The sequence below is a fragment of the Triticum aestivum genome, chromosome 7A (genome assembly GCF_018294505.1).
Source record: "Triticum aestivum cultivar Chinese Spring chromosome 7A, IWGSC CS RefSeq v2.1, whole genome shotgun sequence".
NCBI lineage: Eukaryota > Viridiplantae > Streptophyta > Magnoliopsida > Poales > Poaceae > Triticum > Triticum aestivum.
Genome location: NC_057812.1, coordinates 719,148,824 through 719,159,337, shown reverse-complemented (window position 1 = coordinate 719,159,337; position 10,514 = coordinate 719,148,824).

Here is a 10,514-nt window from a genome sequence, read left to right as displayed (position 1 = left end):
AACTGATCCTGTAAAACAAACACAAGACCAAATTTGACAGATTATGCTCCGGGTTAAGAATTCTTGTAAACCGGCATCTGATGATCCTTAAGTCCTTGTCATTTCCTCCTTCTAGAAAATCCGGGTTAACAAGCCGGCTTCATACTCAATTTGCTGACATTGGTTTCTCACAGAGAAATATTGTGAAGAGTAATCCACTTGAGTCGGCTTCCAAAGTGCCGGTTTAAGAAATATGGGTCTTGAAATACTTATCTGATATTCAGCCAGTTTGAAGATGTAAAACTTGCCGGTTTAATATTACCAAAATTGCCGGTTTATAAATATTGTTGGCACCGGGTCATAATTGTTGTCGACACCGGGTCATGTAATTGATCTTCCTGATTTACTCAAAACTGATAAACTAAAGACGTTCCTCCTTTATATGCATAATACTTGTAGCCCCCAAGTCTTAAGAGGAGAACATAGTGATAACTTAAGACTTGCTCCAATAAGTGTTTCAACCTTGAAGAAATCCAGTTTGTTCCTCTCAATCATATAGACTGAATACTCCATATATGCAGCCCCCAAGTGCCGGGTTGTCATGCTTGCAGCAACCTGGGACTTGTAATTGCTTATAAAAACTTCAATCAGTGTAGCCCCCAAGGGCCGGGTCATTATGCAATAATGAACAGGGAATTTGTAAATATAATCATGTAGATTTTAGCAGTGATGTTTAGCCGCCAAGGGCCGGCTTAGTAAGATAATACTGAACCGGAACTTGATATATACTTCAATGGAAATAACATATTATAATGTAGCTTCCATCATAGGGCTTGAACCCACGTCCACAAGGTTAAGAGCTTTGTGCTTTACCAACTGAGCAATGAACCCTTTAATATAATGGATTAAGGCTTGTATACCTTGAATGTATGACATGAGCAATTTCCCCCAAGGGCCGGCTCATTATGATATGATGAGTCGGGTCTTCAATAAGATGAGCAAAAAATGACTTTGCATTAGCCCCCAAGTATCATGGTGACTGCTTGCAGCGACATGAGACTTGCATATTTGATATAATCTCAATTTAAATAATGTAGCCCCAAGTGTCGGGTCGTAAGCCTGCAGCGACTCGGGACTATTCCTTCCATTGTAGAATAAACCATATCCATTGATAAAATAATAGCCATTGCACCAAAGCGACTTTGAATACCTCATCTGTTGATAACCATAATAAAAAATCCAGCCATGTTGGCTATTTAAAGATTTGAATAATATACTGAATGATTTATAAGCGCATGATTACAATGGCGCAATCCATATATATATATATATATATATATATATATATATATATATATATATATATATATATATATATATACTGGCGACTTATAGTCCAAAGCCAGACCGGTTTAATAAACACTGGATAATTTATCATCATACTGGCGACTTATAATCGAAAGCCAGGCCGGGTTAATAAACGCCGGTGATTTATAATCATTCTTTATTCAACCTGTTTCTGTATACAACAAGTTTAAAGTGTCCTGGCGGTTTACCGCCGGACGGGTCATAATGCCCAACATATAACTCGGGTTTATAACCAAGGCTGGACTTAAGAATAATCAAATATGAAATATATCATACAAGTGACATTGAATCACATCGTTGGCTTACCAACGTTTTATAGTAAGGGTGATAACCCAAATCTTGAGTACTGATAACTCCTCCCATATTTTGCCGGTTTATGATAAAACCGTTCCGGGTTGTGATAAACACCGATTTATTCAATACTGGTGACTTTGAGTCGGAACCAGACCGGGCTGGTAGTCTCCGGATTATAACTGATCATGTACAGACAACTTGTAGTTGAAAGCCAAGTCGGGTTAATGAACGCCGGTTTATCCATGCACATATGATACATGCTATGATGATGTAATGATGCCGCAATGTATGATGCAATATATGATGATGTATATGTATGATCAAGAGGGATTAAGCTATGGTTCGGATACAACCAGAGCCCCCATGTAGTCATAATTGTGGCATTGCGCCGATCAAGAGGTGTAACTGTGGTTCGAATACGACCAAGCCCCCAAGTGATTTCCCTAGTGCCCTTATGCCTATCAAGAGGTGTAACTATGGTTCGAACCCATAGCCCCCAAGTGATTTTCCCTGGTGGCCTTATGCCTATCAAGAGGTGTAGCTATGGTTCGGATACGACCAAGCCCCCAAGTGATTTCCCTGGTGCCCTTATGCTGATCAAGAGGGTATAAGCTATGGTTCGGATATGACCAGAGCCCCCAAGTGATTTCCCTGGTGGCTTTAAGCCTATCAAGTGGTGTGACTATGGTTCGAACATAGCCCCCAAGTGATATTGTGAGCTGTGCTGAAGGGATACCCATGTTTGAGCTATGCTGTGCAACAGACTCTCTTTGGCCCCTTATGATAATATTGGTTTGATAGCCGGATCAATATGTAATCACAACTCCGCTTTATAAACAGAAGCCCCCATGTGATCAATAATATGATAAACCAATAAGGCAGGATAACCCATGTTTGAACCGCGCATCATGGCAACAGGCCCTCTTCGGCAACCTTTAACTTCTTGCAAGAGATAAATTCTTCTTGAACCGGGATTTTGAACCAGATATTGAGAGCTTCAAAGCTTTGTGGGAGACATCATTCCCTTGAACCGGATTGTAAACCGAATATTTGAGAGCTTCAGTGAGACTGACTCCCCTTGAGCCGGATTTTAAACCGGAATCCTTTCTGATGATCCGGAACTTCTTCATTGAGCCGGGATTTTATAATTGTCATATACTTTCTAAGCCGGGAATTTTCTGACGGCCTTTAGATTTTCATCAATATAACAGTAGTCGCCGGGACCGGTTTATCTTTCCCTCCATCGTCCTGAGGTTCTTAAATTTGCTGAAACTGGCAAGATTTGCTGAGTCATGTCATCGTAGCCCCCGAGTCTCAAAGATGACTCGAGGAGTTGGCTTGAGACTATCCATATTTGATCGTGATGTAAAAACCGGTAGGAGTCATTCAATAGCTTAGTGTTATAATAATCCTTTTTGCAGTAGACAACTTGTCCCGCATTGGAGAACTTGCAAGCCAGAGTAATTGCTCTTTTTAAAGAAAAGCAATATAAAAATATAAAAATATACTGCATGGATTTCACCTGATATGTTAAACCAGAAATTATCCACTTCGGAGTGGATGATCACCATGGTGAAGCTGAAATCAATCATGGCCGGGTCGACCGTGGGAGCCGACAGATGAGTTGACCGTGATACTATAAACCAGTGCGAACGGGAGAGTCGGCCACGCGGTCGGACGGGTAAATCGCCCATAGTGTTGTAGACCGTCGCGAACGAGCGAGTTGTCTTCCATGTTGTAAGCTGGCGCGGATACGTGAACCGGCCGCAAGGGCGGACGGGCGAGTCGTCCGTGGCATTGTAAGGTGGTGCGGACGGGCGAGTCAGCTGGCGTATTTGATGTAAACTGAACCGCGACATGCATGCCCATGGAGCCACGCGGCACAGCCGAACGTGCATCCACGGTATAACACCACTTTTGTAATGAGTAATTTACCTGTATATAACAACTCTATAGGGCAGAGTGGTTGTTTTCACAAAAAATTAATAAGTATTTACTGATAAAAAGTAAACTGGATGAATATCACCTGGTGCATTAGTACAACAGATTATCCGTATGCAATGTCCGTAGATAATCTCTGTTCTTCTTAACAGCGCATGATTAATCCGCCTATCCTCCCACCAAGCAGGTACCCCAAGGCAGAGGTGGCAGGCCGGCAAGTTGTTGTGGGGGCGTCCGGATTTCCCTCCAGCCCGTAGTGACTCGGCAGAGGCTGCGGCCACACGGCCGTAATAGCAAGACCCGCCAGCGGAGACGGAGACCCCGATGCAGTGCAAGATGGAGGCGGTTTGACGCAAGTACTGCAGCTGTATTTGCCTTGGGTATCAACTAAATATAATACGTGATGTTTGTCTTGATGTGATGACGTAAACCAATTGTAGCTTCTTGATCTCCAGGTGAGAAAGTAGTACTAATTTATTGAATTGATGCAATATACTCTCCTTGACTAGAGCGTTTTTGAGACGGTGGTGGAAATCTGTGTTGACCTCAGATCCTTGTGCCAATCCATCTCGGACGCAGCTTTGACTGATTCTTTGTAATTTGACCATATATGCCGCTGTGTTGGCTAGGTGTGCACTCAACAACGAAAGACTGAACCAAAAACTGATTTTTTTCCTCGCGTGAGATACTAGTAGTAGTACAAATAGTCATAGAGGCTTCCGTTGAGCGTCGGTTTTAATCATACGAGCTAGCAACAACCAAACCGTCTTGGAAAGCAAAGTAGTATTTTTCCGTTGGGACTTGAAGTGCTCCTGTAACACGGCTGCTGTGGACCCATCTATATGATTCTTCAGGTGTGGCTGCTCCGCATAAAAAACCAAGTTTCAGGGGCACCTTAGGTACAGCTATGGGGTCAGGGCCAGTTCTTTTGGGCGATTCTACCAGAATCGCCCTCCTCCCCAGCTTCTCCCAGAATCACCACTTCATATGTTTTTTACAATCCTAGCTAATTAGACCTTAACTAGATAGGATTGTAAAAAACATATGGAGTGGCGATTCTAGGAGAAGCTGGGGAGGGAGTGATTCTGGGAGAATCGCCGAAAAGAACTGGCCCTCAGTCTGTTTCCCAATAAACAAAGGCGTGTTAAACCAGTACCTTGATTAGAAAATATCAGCGGGGCATGGGCCCATCCAACGGCTGCACGGAATCGCTTTGTCGACCATTGACCCGACCGGACTGATTTTTGTGGTAACCGCCTAATAACAATCAGACCCGACTGTCGTATCCGTAGAAAAATTCACCAATGACTGCGGTGGATTCCTGTAGTATATTGTGTGCGGCGGAAACGCTCCTGTCGATCTTGGCGACTTGCGAAAAACGTTCATGTCGCAACCTTATTTCTCTTGAATTTTAAATCTCAGACTAACAATCTGACCAATGAACTCAACTGATGTAAATCCTTTCAAACTGGCTCTTCTTCATCTGAAAATTGCGAGCTTCTCGAACCCTAGAAGAGATCCCTCCAAGAACTCATCACCACCGTGCGTGAGCCCCACGGTAGGCGCCAACTGTCGTGGTTTTGTCACGGCAGATGTCCTTAGTGTCAAGACTTAGTCGCGAGACCAACGCATCTATGTGGTAGCTTGAGAAGGGTTGAGCGGAATCGAGAGACGCAACACAAGACAAGGATTTAGACAGCTTCGGGCCCCGGGAAACATCATCCGGTAATAGCCGTACATGTTATTTGAGGCTAGGTCTCACTATGATCACGAGAGAGTCGCCGGTAAACCGGCTCTTTGTGTCCAACCTAGAGATTGTTTTTTCTCCTTCTTCTTTGGGGAGCCCTGCCCCTCCTTATATAAGTTGAAGGGGCGGGTTACATGTGGAGTCCTATTAGCATTAGGACTAGTCTATCTCTAATACAAACCAGATACAAGTCCAGGTCTTAACTCCTTGTAAGACAAATATCCCTCACGCCTTTCCTCTTAAACCGGCCCACCATAGTATGAACCGGCCTTCATGAACTGCCCGTTGGGCCATCGGGTCTTGTCACTCCTCTGACCCGCCTGCCGGATTACCAATGAATCATAAACCGCAAGGTCCAAACAGGTCGCCAGTGAATCATTAAGTCTCAGCCGGGTCTCAAGTAAAACACCAAGTCCGGTCGGGTTATACTTCCGGCCGGTTTACACCGCGGGGTATATCCCCGACAGGTGCTATGTGTGCTCCTCTGGCTGCCAAACAGATTCACTCCATCGGTGCTCACGCCCAGCATGATGTTCCTTGGATCGTCCCCAAATTCCGGGTGTTCGAAGTCCAACGCTTGTCACTGGCTCGCATCCTTAGGGTGACTCAGCATCTTGTCTTTTTTATTTATCTCTGGATCATTTCCGTCATCTTCTCGCTTCTTCTCCTCCCTATCTGCATGCCAATGCAGGAGCTTTGCTAGCTTAGGGTCCACGAAATATCGCTGCAGACAAGGAGTGATCGGAAAGTACCACACCACTTTTCGAGGAGTTTTCTTCCTCTTCTTGTATCGAGTGACGCCGCACACCGGACATATGGTAGACTCCGCGTGCTCGTCCCGATAAATGATGCAGTTGTTCATGCACACATGGTATTTCACGTGCGGTAAATCCAGAGGACACACGATTTTCTTCGCCTCCTCGAAACTGGTCGGGACTTGTTCCCCTTGGGAAGACGTTCGTGCCAAAATGACATGTTCTCGTCGAAGCATTCGTTGGTCATTTTGTGTTTTACCTTCATCTCCAGAGCCATGAGCGTTACTTTCAGGCGGGTATGTTCGGGCCTGCATCCTTCATACAATGGAGTAACCACGTCTATCTCCAGTTCATCCAGCTTGGCTTTCTCTCGGGCGGCAGCTCTTGCGTTATTCGTCTGCTTGAGAAGCAGCTCTTGAATATGAGGGTCCTGCACCCAGCCCATCGATGGTCCATCGTTGTCTGCTCCGGCATCTTCATCTTCATGATCACGCCCTTCGTCTGCTCCGGCATCTTCCTCATCATCATGTCCGGCATCTTCTACATGATGACTGTGTACTGCATCTACTTCCTGATCATGTCCTGGAGATTCTTTGTCTTCTCGCCCACCCTCGTCGCGGTTGTCTTGCTGCCCTTCCTCATTTCTTGCCCGACCTCCATGGACGACTTCATAATCATCTTCATCACCTTGCCACCGATAGCCATCCATGAAACCACGCAAGAGCAGGTGGTCCCGCACCTGTACGGAATCCGGGTCCATAAGGCCCCTCAGCTTGCATCTTCGACACAGACATCTTATCTCCGTCTCGTTCTTTTGAAGCATCTCAGCCTTCGCGGAGCTCAAAAACCTATTCACGATGCCTTCGGTCATCGTGCGGACCATGGTCACCTGCAGGGTAGAGCAAAACGATATTTTAGAACCAAATTTTTTTGGCATGACTTTGCCTCAAAATAGGACCAAAAAGAATGCATAGTGCCAAATTCTCGCCGAAACGGAAATGAATCAACATCCCAGAAAAATATTGGCAACTATCGCATTTCAAATACCGATACCTGCAAACACAAACATATGCAACAACACAAACATATGCAACAACACAAACATATGCAACAACACAAACATATGCAACACCACAAACATACGTAGATCTAGGCCATAAAAAGTGCATGTGCACGTTGTTGGAGGGAGAAGAAAGTAGATCTACAACATAAAGAAGCTTTCCCCTTACTTACCCATGAAAAAAAAGAAATTTAACCACCTAATTTGGGTGAATCTATGGTGCAAATGAGGTGAGGAGGAGGAGGCGGCCGAGACAAGCTTGGAGGGGGAGGTGGAGAGAATGAAGTGGGGAAAGTGAGTGTGGTAGATGGCTGTCCAAAATATCTAGCTAGTCTCAGGTTACTAATGACGCATTATTAGGTGGTGCGCCATTACTATTTTTGCAATATATATATATATATATATATATATATATATATATATATATATATATATATATATATATATATATATGGTGTTACTATTCATCACCGAGGGTGTAGAATAAGTTATTCTTCACCGAGGTAATCTTACAGTCATTTCATAAATATAAATTACATTTGAAATACAAATAGTTACATTCATATTGATTTACTGCAGAAAATTTGGCATAACAAAAAAATATAGGTCCAAAATTGTATTTTATGTACATTCTACGCTATGTTTTTACATTTGTAACTTTACAGAACATAAAATATTTTTTACAAGATTATAGGTTTTCTTACGTTCTCTTTTTATGTCTAAAACAAGACAAGATTATAGGTTTTCTTACGTTCTCTTTACGGTGCATAGATATTGAAATAAAGGTGGGTGAAGAATAACTATTTCTCACCAAGGGTTAGTAGTGGCGCACCTTGGTTGTGGTGCGCCATTACTAGTTTGAACTAGTAATGGCGCACTCTACCCTGGTGCGCCATTACTAGTTTTGAAAAAAAAGTAAAAAAATTGTTAGTAGTGGCGCACAGAGTGTGTGGTGCGTCATTACTAGTTAAAACTATTAGTGGCGCACTGTGCCTTGGTGCACCATTAGTAGTTTTGGAAAAATGAAAAAATGTTAGTAATGGCGCACCGTGTGTGTGGTGCGCCCTTAGTAATGAGGACACTAATGGCGCACCTGTATCCGGTGCGCCACTGCTATATAGCAGTGGCGCACCACATATATCGTGCGTCATTAATGTCCATATTAGCTATAGACCTTTTTCTAGTAGTGTATGTTGTCACTTTCATATACTATTGGGAAATTTTCATTATAAGATTAGATGCACACCCATTTAGTTTTCATATTAAGATTTTATACACTTATAGCTCTTAGTGCATCCTTGCATGGCAATCCGTACTGCTCACATTGATATCGATTGATGGGCACCTCCATAGCCCGTTGGTTAGCCGCATCTATGTGAGACTTTCTTACCTTTTTGTCTTCTCTATATTTACCCCTATCATCATACTCTATTTCACCCCTAGTGATATATCCATGGCTTGCGCTTATGTATTCCGTAAGAGTTGAAAAAGCGGAAGCGCGTTAAAAAGTATGAACCAATTGCTCGGCTTGTCATCGGGGTTGTGCATGATAAATACTTTGTGTTAAGAAGACAGAGCATGACAAGACTATATGATTTTGTAGGGATAACTTATTTTAGCATTGATATTTTGAAAGACATGGTTGCTTGTTGATATGCTTGAGTATCTAAATTACTATGTCAAAACTAGACTGTTGCTTTGAATCACATAAAAAGTCTAAATGTCCATGCTATAAAGAAAAGAATATGATATGACATGTTAAACAACACTCCACATCAAAAATTCTGTTTTTATCAGTTACCGACTCAAGGATGAGTAGGAGTTAAGCTTGGGGATGTTGATACGTCTCCAACGTATCTATAATTTTTGATTGTTCCATGTTGTTATATTATCAATCTTGGATATTTTATAATCATTTTATATCATTTTTGGTACTAACTTATTGACATAGTGCCAGTTCCTGTTTTTTCCGTGTTTTTTACATCGCAGAAAATCAATATCAGACGGAGTCCAAATGCCACAAAAATTTACGGGGAGTTTTTAAGGACCAGGAGGAACATGTTGGGCCCTGGTTGCACATGGGGGGGTCCTGAGGAGAGGACAACCCACCAGGGAGCGCCAGGAGGCCTAGGCGCGCCCTGGTGGGTTGTGCCCACCTCGGATGCACCCCGGACCGCCTCTTTGCTCTATAAGTACCCCAAAAATACCAGAATCCTAGGGGAGTCGACAAAATATCCATCCAGCCGCCGCAGTGTCCAGAACCACTAGATCCAATCTAGACACCATCATGGATGGGGTTCACCACCTTCATTGGTGCCTCTCCAATGATACGTGAGTAGTTCTTTGTAGACCTTCGGGTCCGTAGTTAGTAGCTAGATGCCTTCGTCTCTCTCTGTCTCTCTCTCTCTCTTGTTCCCCAATACAATGGTCTCTTTGAGATCCATATGATGTAACTCTTTTTGTGGTGTGTTTGTTGGATCTGATGAACATTGAGTTTATGATCAGTCATATCTTTTAATATTCATGAAAGTTATTTGAGTTTCTTTGATCTCTTATAGCCTCATATTTCTTCTCCGATATTTGGGTTTTACTTGGCCAATTTGATCTATTTATATTGCAATGGGAAGAGATGCCTGGTAGTGGGTTCGATCTTACGGTGCTTGATCCCAGTGACAGAAAGGGAACTGACACATATGTATCGTTGCTACTAAGGATAAAAAGATGCGATCTATATCTAGGCAATAGATAAACGGATCTTGTCTACATCATCTCATCGTTCTTATTGCATTACTCCATTTTTCCATAAACTTAATACACTATATGCATGCTGGATATCGGTCGATGTGTGGAGTAATAGTAGTAAATGCAGGCAGGAGTCGGTCTACTCATCTTGGATGTGATGCCTATGTAATGATCATTGCATGGATATCATCATAATTATTTGAGGTTCTATCAATTGCCCAACAGTAATTTGTTTACCCATTGTTTGCTATCTTTCTCGAGAGAAGCCACTAGTGAAACCTACGGCCCCGAGGTCTTCTTCCTCATATATTTGCTTGCGATCTACTTTTTCTTTGCATTTTTATTCAGATCTATTAAACCAAATATACAAAAATACTTTGCTGCACTTTATTTTATTTACGATCTATTATTTCAATCTACTAAAAATTTCTGCCATCGTTACCCGAAAGGGATTGACAACCCCTTTAACACGTCGGGTTGCGAGGTGTTGTTATTTGTGTGCAGGTAACGTTTACGTTGTGTTTCTTGGTTCCTACTGGTTCGATAACCTTGGTTTAATCACTGAGGGAAATACCTACCTTCGCTATGCTACATCATCCCTTCCTCTTTGGGGAAATACCGACATAGT